The sequence below is a fragment of the Adelges cooleyi genome, unplaced genomic scaffold, assembly GCF_023614345.1.
Source record: "Adelges cooleyi isolate 19-005CV unplaced genomic scaffold, UGA_ACOO_1.1 ACOO_flye_CR_arks_rails_tigmint_CR_PRNA_108, whole genome shotgun sequence".
Classification (NCBI taxonomy): domain Eukaryota; kingdom Metazoa; phylum Arthropoda; class Insecta; order Hemiptera; family Adelgidae; genus Adelges; species Adelges cooleyi.
This window is the reverse complement of record NW_026095761.1, coordinates 10,746,711-10,761,544: the sequence shown is the minus strand read 5'-3', so window position 1 is coordinate 10,761,544 and position 14,834 is coordinate 10,746,711. Positions and strand designations below refer to the sequence as shown.

The 14,834-nt window shown below is 35.6% G+C and overlaps 1 protein-coding gene across 1 annotated transcript in view; it reads left to right on the top strand.

The window, feature by feature from the left end:
* The window catches only part of LOC126847387 (3-phosphoinositide-dependent protein kinase 1), a 148,420-nt gene that overhangs the window by 119,404 nt on the left and 14,182 nt on the right, over positions 1 to 14,834 (top strand). The gene's annotated exons all lie outside the window — the stretch shown is intronic.

Genomic DNA, 14,834 nt, shown 5'->3' with positions numbered 1-14,834 from the left:
TCACGTGCCCCACACAATTTTCACGTGAGCGCCACGTCAATGAGATCCATCCACAATGTACCGTATGGTTATAGAACTTTGGTATTATACAATATACACTGTGTACACATACTTTGAGTATCTGTCGTTTTATAATGGCCACACCGAGTATGCAAATTTACATATTATGGCGAACTCCACGCGCGCGCATTCAGGTGTTCTTGGTAGGCGAAATTCGCTATCCGTCTATATATTTTATATACCTATATATTTTTTTTTTTCGTTCGGTTAATGAACTTCTTGTGCGTATTGTTTGCGAAATGCTACGAAACCAAACCCATTCGCGAGCCACCTTCAAAATCCAATAGCGAAACAGAATTCTCGGTTTTAAGTGACAAAATCGTTGTGTACCTACTACTCTAATCATTGAGTGTTACTCTGTCTATGTTTGCTCATCGTTGGCCGCCTTAATATCCTTGGAGATTCGCATACTGTGTCGAACAACTGTAAATATGATTTTTTTTTTTTTTTGTTGATAGCAATTAACTTTTATTGATGATAATTGACAATTCATCGACTACGGATAATGCAAACGAGACGGTTTTGACGTCGGCAAGAACAACGACTTGCAAAATTGTTACAATCTAATAAGTCTGGCAACGACTGGCGTTGACTGTCTGTTTTTGCAATCATCTCGGGTAAGTACACGGAAATCTTCAGTATTGATTTTGACTTTTAAAACGAACCACCAATAACTAATAGTAAACGCGTCAGTCGTAAAATACATAATACATAATATTACAACGGAATAATTGCAAAGGCTCGAAAACGATTTATATTTCCAGACAATACACTGGATACATAGGCATAATAACACTTTCGGTAAATTCGTAAGTCTGCAAGCAAGTCTAAATGACTTTGTGGCAACCCGGATTATTTATCGCGGTGGCGACGGTCAGGTGCCTCGATTTGGTGACACCGGCGACCTTTCCCCGTCGTCCTTCTCCTCGTGTCCTTAGGCAAGTTTATTTTCCGATTGGACGCGGTGTTTAAACGCAAAACACAAATTAGCGGTCGTCGACTGTGTTTGGACTTTTCCGGTCGTTGACCTCCCTCCTCCGACAGCAACAACAACAATCACAGTGAACCGTTTTGCGATGTCGTTTTTATTATTATATGAATTGCGTCGCGGTTCTCCACGTGTAGCGCGTAAACGTATGTATACTTTTACTTCCATTAGGCCGTCGAGCATCTCACCACGTGCAAGTCAACAGACGTTCCGACGCAGACGACTCGTGCCCTCGGGGATTTTTAATAGCACGACATTAATGACACTCGGCAAGAGATTCCGCACGCGTTAAGACTTAAGTGTATGTAAAGAAATAAGATATGTCTGTTACGTTACATACACCGTAGTCCATGCGCAGTTGGCGGGCAGGCAACGAGTATTGCGCGTGGTACGTTTTAAACATACATACATACATACATACATACATACAAGTTTGATCATCAATCACGGGACACTGCGGCCGCCAACGACCGTGTAGCTGATGATTTTGTAGGGACGACGCCCAAGTTTCCTCCCGGATTCTGTTTTTCCATTTTTTTAAAGGACTGCTGTTCAGGGTTTAGTCGTGAAATGCGCCGAACGGACGCAAACGTCCGAGCAGCTGTACAGAGTCCAAAAACATAATAATATATAGAATTTCCTTTAATAATCATTTTCACACACCTATCGTTGTGCGTTGGCCGTCTACTTATTCATCACTGGTTATCTCAAAAGGATTTCAACAAGCGACTGATATTATTTTAACCACGAGTTAGTGATGGTGGTGACGTATATTTTATCGACAGACCCACATATCGATTGCCGCAGAGAAGAAAATCGTGACTTTACTTTTATCAATTTGAAGTTGATAACAAAAAAGGAATTGTCCTATCTCCAACGAAAAGAATATTTTCAAAAATAGGTCTGCGAGTATAAAAATAAATAAAAAATTAAAAGAAGTAATCAAAATTGAAATTTTGGTTTTGATTTAATAAATAAAATAATAACAACAATAAACCGCCCTTTAACAGAGATTACAAAATAATAATAATTCATTTAAAAAAGAACATATTGAATGACAGCGTTTCGATGAGGTGCGTCTGTCGACTACTTAACCAGTTCTACAATATGTTCTCTATTAAGCGTATTACTATATTCGGGCTCTAGATCATAGCACCTTAAAATTTATAATTAGCGCCAACCAAAAGGAGAACACGCTACTAATTATTGTTGTGTTTGATAATTTTGCTTTGGAGTCTGGAAGAATTTTATAAACTCTGTTATGTCCACTAAAAACAACGTTATAATTTAAAAATATGTTGTTGACTTTGCTGGATTAATAGTGTTGTTGGCTGAAAATTGAGTTAAGTCAACTTTAAATTGGTTAACTTAGCTTATGTTAGGCCTACTGTAAAGTGTTTGACTCATTGTTGCCACTGATACAACCGCAATGTTTTGTGGATGCAACCAATTTATTTGTCCGTGTCTTAAGTTCTTTGTTTAAAATGCATGTATTCACTTAACGACTCCAATTTTCAGGGTTACTTACGGATCTGTTAAGCGTAATTTATATTGGATAGCCTTTTCTATTATTAATATAAGGTTATTATTCAACTGGAGTATCTAAGCATGAAACGACAGTCGATATCGTAAATAACAGAATGGCGATTTACAGTGTAGTGTATACCCTGATAAGGTTAAAATTTAAAAACATGGTCATCTTATACCTTCTTTTCTCGACCTCGTGAGGTTGGCCAACGGCTGTCTTCTGCACAAATAAAGTTTATAATTTTTAAAGTTGAAAATTACCATTTTTTAAATCGAATAACAACGATTGGGTCATCCGGCTAGCCAATAATAATACATAGAATTTCCTTTAATAATCATTTTCACACACCTATCGTTGTGCGTTGGATAGTATAATCCTACCGAGCCTCCGGTATAGAGAAAACTATGACGTTTATTGTTTTTCCGTTAATACCGTGTGTTAAGAACATGCACATCCCGCATGATTCGGTTGGTCGGTTGCATCGTGTCGCATTTCAGACCTTAAAGAGCAGCAACGGTCGTGGGAGAGAAAGAGAGAGAGACGAGAGTCGGCTGCGACGGCGTCAATGGTCCAACAACAGCGGCGGCGCACTGCACACGCGTTACGCCCTTACTATCAATATTACACACATAGTTACTATAACGGTATACTACTATAATGTTTACTATGAATCGCGTACGCTATACTCGTGTATACCGTCGTCCGTATTGTACAGGGCTCGAGATGTCGACGATGGATACCTCCTAATCATTGTACTGTATTACCAATCCATATCTATGGTATTATTTTAAAATGCGCCAACAATAGAATGCGTTTTCCTGCTCTAGAATAGATTTTCCATTTCGACCGCGCAATAGTCGCTTTCGTTGGGTGTTTTTGGGGGGGTAGTAGAATTATTATTATCATGTTATAATATTGTCAATGAGTGTGGTCGTAAAATTACCTAATAAAACTCAGCGTACGCGACACCGGTCGTAGTAGTATAATAACAATATAATATCGTCGTAACATCGTAGAAATACGCCCAGACACGGGCGCCGCCTCAGGCGGGCCCTTTCCCCCCATTTTTCCGTTGCACGTGTTGTCGCCGACAGACCGAGGGAAAGGTTCAACGAACTCACGGGGTCTGCTGTCTCCGACATATATGTACGTCTATATATATTGGTATATATATATGTGAGGTGCTCACAACCCAGTACCCTCCCCGCGAGCGCACGTTTGCCCCGACGGCGTGTTGTACCACCCGGTCTGTGGCGGCAATGTATACGGATTCTCTACTGCTCTTCTCCACGAGGCCGTGTGTTTGCCGCCAAAACTCTACTCTGTGCGCCGAAGGGTGAAAAGGGCGCGGTCGCACCCGGGTCAGTTCTGTGTGCTATCCCAGACACACCCCCGGAGGCGGCTGGAGAAAATCAATATACGCGTTCGGTGTATACGCCTGGCCCCGCGTCCGGTTCCCCATCGTCGAGCCCGAGACAGAAAAATATATAATAATTGGTCGGCGGGAAGGGATGAGGGGGTGGGGGTGGGGTGGGGTTAGGAGAGCCCGGCGGAGACGTCACCTTCATTGCAGGTCTTCGTTTCTCGTTGTTGTTGTTTTTATTATTGTCACAAGTGCGGTGTGTATATATATATATATTTGGAGGGAACTCGGCGGTATTTTAGGTTATTCGGGACGATATATACATATATGTATAACATGCGTGTTGCAGACAGCAGTTCTATTATAACTGTATCCTATACTTGCTATAGCTGTGTTATGTGTAGCGACTACGTGCAAGGGCCAACTGACATTTGCCCACTTGATCAGCCCTTGTTGCATACCAGTGTTAAACAAAAAAAAAAAACAATGATTTTACCGATTGATGACATTTCCTAAGCGTTTTTTATCTATGACTTGAAATTGTTAAAAATCGTTAATGCCTAAGGAATAATAATGTGTAATATTGGTTATCGATTTTAATCATATTGACATAATATCAAAGCATAATACATTTATCAGAAGAAGCCCTCCCCAAAGTTAAGAACAGTCATTGGTTTATGCGAACCGAGCCATAAGGAATAAAGATAATCCAGCAAACAAACACAGAAAATATAGATATTAAAAGCCATTTCATATATAAAGCCTTATACATGTAGGAAAACCTTATATTCAATACAGTAATTAATATAAAACCATTAACTTTTCTTCGTGGGATAGAAAAATAAATATAAATATTGAATTGACTCAACTAAACAAAAAAAAAGTACAAACTCGATAGTTTATTAAAAACCATTCAAATGAATTTCTGCAACAACAAAATAGCAACTTCTTTTACACAGATGCTATCAGATCTGTGAGAGGAGTCGGCCTAACAATCATCCATAAGAACAACATAAACTCATATAATAAATCACTGATCAAAGTTTTAGAAAATATTTACAGTAACAGTAAAATATACAGAAACAACACTATTCTTATCGACTCGCTAAGTACATTGAAAATCTTAGCAAACACTAAAACCCACCAACAGACTTAAAATTAAAATAATAAAAGAAAAAACAAACGAAACATAAAATATGGGATGTAGTGTACGTTTTATTTGGATACCTGGCCACAAAAACTTATAATGCAACTGAGAGCAAATATGGAAACAAAAATACCGCAGAATACACTCACGCACATATCTCATTTATAAAAATCACAACGTATATACCAACATACGATTAAGATTTTACATAGCCGGTGATTACTCTGGACGTTTTTCTAACAAAATGTACAGTATAACAGTGTAATATTTCTATTTGACCAAATCTATTCCATTGTTAGTGGTACCGGTACAAAACGGTACTTTTGAAACGTTTGTTTCACCGAGCATTGTTAAGCATTTAACCACCCGATTACCATAGATTAACATAATGTTATGTGTTCAGACTTAACAATACCTTCTTGACGATAGGCGGTTGTCGAGTGTCGCGCGAGTGCATCTCGTGTGATATTCAAAAGCATCATCGGTGGTTGAATTATTGTGATGCTAAAACGTACTCATAGTTTGATGAGTTAGTCTCCTAAAGTATACATATATATATATATTTAAACAGTATTTGAACAAATGCATTAGAATTATTCAAATTCGTTAAATACTCCTCAAGAAATGCGCACTTGTATTGTTCCTAGAATAAGCGTTATTCGATTATAGGCGCAAGATGATTTATTGGCGACAATAGCGTTGGTTGTTTTTTTCTTACACGTGTGAGGTGATTTTACCGAGCGGGCTTATTACCTACCAATATATTGTGTTGTAGAAAAGTTTACGATTAACGAATAACGGCGTGTAAACGGTAAAAAAAAATACTTACAAATACTGCCGACGTAATTTATTTTGTGTTTTAATCGTAAACGTCCATAATAACGGTACTTGTATAAAATATTATAATTATTGTTATTACATACACATAACGCATATTATAATACTGGATACGGCTGCGATTGGCGTGCACAATTGCATCGAGTTGCCGCAGCGTGGCTAGTGTGTGTTTCATTTCAACCGCACTGTATATAGACCACAACGGCGTCATTTTCGCGTGACCTACGACAACGTTGTTTTACACGGGCGACTCTTAGGCGGTATAGTAAAAATGTACATATAAACAAAAAAACACCAAATAAAAAAAACATATTTTTACGATTCCATCTGCAGACGTGACGGCAAACGGGTGGGTGGGCGGGCGGGTTCCTACATACATTTTCGCTTTAAACGGTGTTGTTGGTTATTACAAGGGACCGCCGATGTACTCACACACTAGCAAAATATATTATTGTTATTATATTCGGTGATTTTTGTTGATCACAAGACGTTAAGACATTGATTAAGAAGTAATTTGTTACCCCCTCCCTCGCCGCGCTCTATTCTGCGTGCGTTCATAGTTGCGACCAACTTACAAGGAACAAGGCTGGATTGCAAGGAGACTTTAACCGTTTTAACATTTACTTTAAAAAGTACCGACGGAGAACGGTCAAATCTGCGTGATCGCCTTAAATGAGGTTCGTTACATTAGCCCCACTAAAATGCATTTTTTTGAAAACGTTTAGCCCATCCACTGTGTAAATTTGTAATACCGAATTCAGAATTTGTACACGGTACATCGTCACTAACAGTTGGGGAGTAAGGGCCTTACTCGAGAAAAGCGTTTTTAAAACAGGGGGAGGGGAGAGGCTAAATTTGTTTTAAATACATTTTAGAGAGGCTAATGTAACGCACCTGCCATAATGTTCAGTGGATTATTCTCGTGTACCGTTCAAGTTATTAAATTTGGTTTAAATCAATAAAAATCAAAGAATTATTTAAATATGATATTTCTTAGGTATAACCCGATGGGTTGAAACTTTTTCTTTATTTTGATTTTTTGGGGTAGTTTAAGAACTGGGTCTAAATATTATACTTAAAGTTCAAAAAACCTATAATCAAATTAATTGTTATTGAGGAAATTTTAACAATTCAAAGATTCCAAACACATTTGATTTTCTTTAAAATAACATGGTTATAGTTTTTACCATCTACAGTTTCGCATCAATGCGTTGTACTTGAAAGTGATTTTATCCAAACTCATGGAGAATAGAAACAATAATATTATACTATACTGTAACTATTGTATTGGCCAATTAACAAAATAATATACATGTAATTTACATATAATAATTTTTATAATAATACTATATTATGATGGTAATAGGTTTTTTGCGTCGTGTAATCTTTCTTTCGATTTTCGATGCCTATTGACATTGAGATGTATAATCATTACTATTTTTATTGCTAATACGTTTTGCCGCGTGCGTTCGTCTGTCTTCGCCTTGGAACGCAATCGCATTGTTCGAATCGCGACCACGTACATAATCGACACGTCTGCCAGTTCAATATCGCCGACCGGGGTCTGTATATTACCAAATTTAACGACAATAATATACTTGTTACTTAAACATTTTTTAATATAATTTTCGTCAATGTTGGGTTGTATATAGCAAAACGACCGGCGAAAAATACATGTTCTGAATCTCGTTTAACGGCGCTAAAATTATATATTGTGCTGCTATTGTAACTGAATACTGATATTTTAATAGTGTATGTATTTTAGGTAATATTGCACATGTACCTACACAAAATGCTGTAGGATGTACGTTGCTGCATTGATTTCTATGCTTGTAGCTATGATATAATGTACAATCACTTATAAGTGCTTTTGATTCGGTTGTGGTATTTCATATCCGTTTTAATGTATAACTTACACAAATGTCTAGTTTACTAATTGTTTAAAATCAGCTACTACTTACCTAGAAAGTACCTGGTATCTACTAGGTACTTTCTTACGACCAATTTGGAGTATAAAAAAAAGGTATAACGTTTTGTTTTTTTTAATATGTTTGGTTATTGTTGTTTGTTTGAAGATAAATAATCACGAGGACAAAACCCCGCCAAAAGTTGTTAATCAGTAATCTAGGGAAGGTGGATTGCTCCAGTACCACCATAATGAAATTTTGACTTGACACCTAGGTATACCATTTTATATATATTTTTTTTTATTAAATATAATGTTATGTCTACACCTCCTCAAACCCCAGAATACAGGGTAGTACCTTAGTCGTAAGCTTAGCAGTGGCGTGAAGACTATAGCGTTAAATTTATTTATTTATTATCAGTAGAAAAAAGCGCATTATTTTTTTTCATTACGTCTTTGTTTGTCAACCGACGGCTAGATAACACGATAAGAAGGTTATTACTCATTAGTTAATACTTAACACTATTATTATTATGATCTCCAAAATTGTACATATTGTTTTTATTGCATGATGCGCGATGAGTCACGTTGCTAAAAACGTTGGGTAACATTTTTAGATTACAATTAAATTATCGTTTTAATATAGGCCTAACCGTATGCATATAATGTGTACCATATTCATATTATTAGTATACATAGTTGCTATTATGTTGTATCACATCACACCACACACGAGAGACGCACAACCTTTCTTTGTCTAGGCTGGTTATAGTAATTAAATAATATGCATTTAATATTATTAGAGAACATTAATTAGATAATATCGTTTCTATTATACGCGTCAGTCGATTATTAAAATAATAATAATAATAATATTATTATTTTTAAAATGTCTGTTGTTAAGCGTGTGCTGTTGTTTTGTCCCCTTGTTCATGTTTACATTTGAGTTGTTAATATACATTTTTATATATGTATCATTATCATAATACTGAGCTACATCATGTCGCAGCAAATATAAGAGGAGATGGAAACATTATAATCATCGGTTATTTTGTTATTTGTTGTTATTGTTTTTGTTTCTCGTTTTTGCGATTGACGTTCAAGTACAAAACAAAACAATTATACTTCGAGCGTGCACTCTAAAGTGTGTGTGTGTGTGTGTTAATTTCAGTGTTTTTGTACATAATAAACAAGGTTTAATTTTCGTTCGGTAGTGGTCTATGAAAATTCAATTTTCATTCTCCTACAGATGGCAGAGATTCCCTTCGGCCGCCGACAAGCCGATATTTGATATTTTCCTACCGCATAATAGTAAATGTTATGTTATAACCACCATTATTGCTATGAATAAAACGCCGCGCAGTGGCCAATGTATTCCAAAACCGCTTCAAGGATTGTTTTCGACGACCGGTCGTCCAGTACGGTTAAGTTTTTGACAATGATGTCATACTAATGATGTCGACCGTGCTCAATGATTTTTGCCTTGATGCAATGTCAAACGCAACGGCCAGCAGCGCGTTCATAATGCATTATTGTCTTTATTTTTTTTCAACAATTATTTAACCATTCGATCGGTTTCCGTGTACGGTTTTCCTAATATCTTATGTCTATCATATACTGTTTTTTATCCTATTATTGATACTATATTATCACAACTTAAATTTAGATTTGCTGGATTGAATACTTTATGTGATTATTTCAGCTTTTTAATACCCTTTAATATGATTTCAATGATAGAAGAACTTTTAACTAAGTCTACATATGATTTTATAACAAAGTACCATGATGATATTAGTAGTGACATTACACGTCAAATAGTGAGTCTTCGAAATTTGTTTGTGTCAAAATATAGTATAACTGACCTTAAAAAAATGACTATAAAAGATTTATCAATATTTATTATGAATGAAAATGTATCAACTGTTTTTCCTGATGTATTTACAGCTACAATGATAATTATTACTATACCGGTTACTTCTGCCTCTGCTGAGAGGTCATTTTCAAAACTAAAATTAATAAAAAATTATCTTCGTAATACCATGTCACAAAACAGTACTTGGCTTTATTAAATATTGAAAGGCTCCAAACTACTATTGACAACATAATAAATGTTTTTGCTAACGCAAAAGCCAGAAAAATTAATTTTTTACATTAAATTTGTCTTTTGTTAAATTTTGCAATATATTGTCTTGTAATTATTTTATATTATATTGTGAAAAGTTGTACATTACTTAAATATGTTATTCTTAAAACTGGTTGTATCTAATATTTAATTTTATTTAAACAATTTTAATATTTATTAATTATTATGTCTTATAAAGAAAGTTACATTTTTCAAAATGTAGAAAAGATGACTAATGAGGTTGTAATATAATTATAGGATGATGAGTATTGAGTAGGTATATAATATATACATTACAAATATTATAAATATATAGAGTTTTATATACTACGACAATAACGGTTTATAATTCACACAGTTTTTATACATAGTTAATAGTTATGTAATTTAGGTCAAACATAAATTAAAATCTTAAATATGTTGAAACTTGCAGATTGTAAGGTTTGCGTAAAAATGTATCTTTGAAGGGGCCCAACATAAGTTTCGCACACGGGCCCCTACTCCTGTAGTTGCGGCACTATGTCTATGGTCTAAGGGGTGCGCTTGTTGATGGTTTTTTTTGAATTTTTAACGTTTCGACGTTGTACTTAAACGAGTGCGTCATTCGACATTGTGCATATACATGTACGGGGAGGAGGAACGCAATGAGTTTAACTTCACAAATCGCGACGGCGATATCTGCAGTACATAACAAGTGGGAGTTTTATTGCATGTCTGTGTGTTTGTGTATATGTTTGCATCGATGGTGGCGTTTCAAGTGTGTCATGGTATTTCCCTGTGGTCGGCATTCCAGTCGTAGGTAAAAAAAACCTCCATAAGCTATGTATATACGTTATGTTATGTATAACCCGTTACTTACCACTGTCCTCCGTGTATACAGTATCTATACACACGTATTGCTTAGCATAGATTATATAAACATATATTATGTATCGCGGCATACCTACCGAGATATTTAATACGCGGCATTCTTACAGCGTGCACAGTGAGTTAAGTGTATACGACTTCATATAATCCACTTTATTGGGTCACGGCAGTTCGGTGAAGCGTTATGTTAGTAGTACCGAGGAAGCTACTAATGGTAATTTTCAGTCTCGAGTCCAATTGATTTTTTTAATGTCCGCAAAATTCTATAGAGAGTTCAATTAGCAAACAACAAACGAATATTTGAGGTTAGGGCTTTGATTCGTATACATTTAAATTCGTATTGTGATATCACCTGACACGTCGTGCTTTTTTATGTGATATTTGTTTTGGTATTTAAAACAACTTCGGTTTATTCAAAAACGATTTCCAAGAAACAACATTAAAACTATTCATAACCTAATAATACACTTTCAAGAGCATAATATTTGTTTTTATTATTTAGTACTTTGATAGTTGCGGCTGTTATGTAAAATCAGAGTTTCTTCGTCACAACTACAAAATTAGGATTTTCCAGAAGTGTTCGCTGAATTATATTGTTTTGAATTTTGATTTTATTAATACAACATTTTGCTAGTAAAAATAACAACTAGTCAATATTTAATTTAAAAAAATATATTATTTAAATCTTAATCTTTCCATCAGTTTAAATTCTAAAAATGTTTTAACTTGAGAAATAATTATTCAAACACGTTTATCGACCAGGCATAATATTTTTGTGTAGTAAGTAAATTTGATATGTTGACTGTCTTTAAAAAAAAAATAAAAATCGATGGCAATAAACTTATTGAAAAGATAGAACAAATCATCGTGAAATTATGGTTACTATATTTGTGTTGAAAAAGTCTACTTCAAGAATAAAATATTAAAAATTAGTTGATCCGTAGCGGAGGATTTTAAAACTTTCCGTCGTCACTTCTTTTTTTTATACTTTTTGTATCAATTGTCAATGAAATTTTTGAACAGCGATTCGTACATTTTTTTATTAATAATGTTTGATATTGTATATTTTAGACCTTGAGCAGTATTGGGTTTTGGTATGATATTTATTGGTGTATCCGCGATGGCCAGATAATAATGTTTACCTTTAGTGATTGGGATATTGAATTTTTCAAAAAAAGTTGACATAAATATTCAATTTTTCTAAAGGAAATAATTACTCTAACGTGTGCAAAAATATAAAATTATAATTACATCCACGGATTAACCCTGAAATGCATGTAAGCAAAACAATTTCGCGTGCAATCGTCCATGCAACCTTCAAACCAATGACGGCCAGGTTTTAATTTCAACCGCTTGGTTCTAGTATGGAAGTAGGTATCGTTGTGTTGTTTTATTCACACGAGTGCTAATAGATTTCTGGAGACTATGCACGGATAAAGCTCTGCAAACCCAACTTTTTATTTTGATTGTAATTTAAAGTCGACAATCCTAATATATAATATTGTGATTTATGATTGCGAACGAAACGGTCGAATACGAAACACGATTGATAAAATAACTTTCGGCCTTGCGTTAATGGCTCTGCCAACAAACAGATGGACAAAAAAAAAAACGTGCAAAAAAGGCTACAACAACAAACACCGAGTTTCATTGTCAATACTCTGCGTGTAAAATAATAACGACAACACTTATCAAAACAAGCGACAATATCATTTTCACAATGGCGTTGTTTACTTTTTCGCTTTTAACGGGTTAAAATTATAAAAATAATTTACACAAATACATTGCGAGTAGACACTGTTAATTATTATCATATTGTTGTTGTCGTTGGCGGTTCTGTTGTTATGCCGGTTGAGTATTTTCTCGTTGGACTTGGATAGAAATTAACGTTTTTCGCCTGAGAAAGAAGGCGCAGGGGTTGCCAAACATCGACCCAAACTTGTTTAGCGTTAATAAGTAATCATAAAAAAAATGTATGTTGTAAGCTAAATTAATTTCCACGTTGTTTTTTAGTGTCTAACAAAAAAACTCGATATTTTGTTGTTGGTGTAGTTTGTTTAGCAATCTGTTTTAAGGGGTTGTAAATGATTTTCACAGAAATTTACCAAAGAACAAAACGAAATTAATCCAGATGGACCATTGTTTTATCGACAACAACCGAATATATATATATATATATATATATATATATATATATATATATATATATATATTTATATATTTATCATGTTGTGAAAATGTTGCAATGTTATTATAATGTATACAACAACAACAGGCACGCGTACGCTTTTGATTTCTAGGCAAAACAACAACTATATGTATCCGTTCGCGTTAACAATAACACAGTATATAGTAGTAGCAATAATGAATAGCAGAAGCCGAAAAATAAATAATAAAAACATAAATACGATAACTACAGTTATAAAACATAACTACGGTGTTATTATAATTGTCCGCATATTTTCTACTGATATCAGTACTGCATATTTTGTTTTGTCGAAATTATTACTATTGGCCGTGTCACGAATCACCTTCTTTGGAAATCTTGATCTTCCTCTATCGCACGGTGTAACCGCATGTCTCCACTGACTAGACACTGACGCTTTTTTGTCAAAACATCCACTTAAGGAATACCGCCATTGACGCATCACGTCAATCCGGGCCCACTCGACTCTTGCAACGACACTGTTAATAGTGTAATTTTATTGTAGATTACGTTTTTATTTTATTTTATTGTAAACACAGTAATTATTACAAGCGACTTGAGTTGTGTATACTCAATTCTCTTGTCTAGCAATAAGGATAACAATCAATGAATCTCGCCAGTTCCGTAGACTCGTAGGCTACACTCGATTGCCAATAATTATTGTTGATTATTCTGTTTTTGAAAAAATCACATCGTTTGTTCGTACTAGCAGACATAAGTAAAAGTAATTGGAATTTTTATTTTTATTCCATATCAGTTAACGTTGACTTAATATATTGTTATTCGAGACTAGAGGCTGCCTATGATAAGGAGTTTAGTTAATAACGGGTTACGCTAACCGCAATAAATAGTTACCACAAGACGTGTATGTATCAGACCATTCGAGTTAAACGGTTTTGCCGAGTGCCAACTCTGAATTCGAACGAACTATAAAAAACACAAATGTATAATTTGCATTGCAAATTATTCCAATTTGGAGAAAGCCGCATTAAAAAATTGCAAATAATTTGAGAGAGAGAAAAAGCACATAATATACATTATGTTTGGCTCGACTTCAACGTTATAATAACCATTGAACGGTATTATACCAGTACGATAAAACGGTGGTGACCAATTGTGCGTCGGCGGCACTGCAGCTGTTGCGAGCGAGGTACTGCGTCTTAATACTTATCCTAACGGTAACGCCCGTCAGAGGGTGCACAGATGAAGACGAAAGTATCGTGTAAAACCGCACACATTGTTGTTACATTATATGGAAAAAGTATTGTACGTCACGACGACGACGTATGCAATTACGTGTCTGGCGCGGCGGTTGTTTGATACTCGCTTTTGGGTATCGGGAGCATAATAATAATTTACAAGAAGAGTTGGCTCATGCCCCGAAGGTACAGAACGGGCCGCGGCGATGGGGGTCGATCATGGCGGCGAGATGTGCCAAAAAAGAACACAAAAGTACCGACGCCGAATCGGAGGGGAAAATTCACAGTCGCCGCCGCACTGCGTACACCGGACGCGAGGGCCCTTCTTGCGGTATGTCGTGACTTGTATTTATATATATATGTACATTGAAACGACGGCAAGACGCCGGCGACGGTCGTGTTCCTCATATATGCACCGGCCCAAAAGAGTACGACGACCCCCGGGTTTGCCCCTCTCCACCACACCACACCAGCGGCGGCACTCGTATAACACACACATACATGCATTGTAACGGCTCGCGGTAGATAAATACGGATTTTGCCGCATCCGTCTGGTGCCCTTTACGCGGCTCGAGAATGTTTCATTCACCAAGTCCGTCGGCGGCGTACAC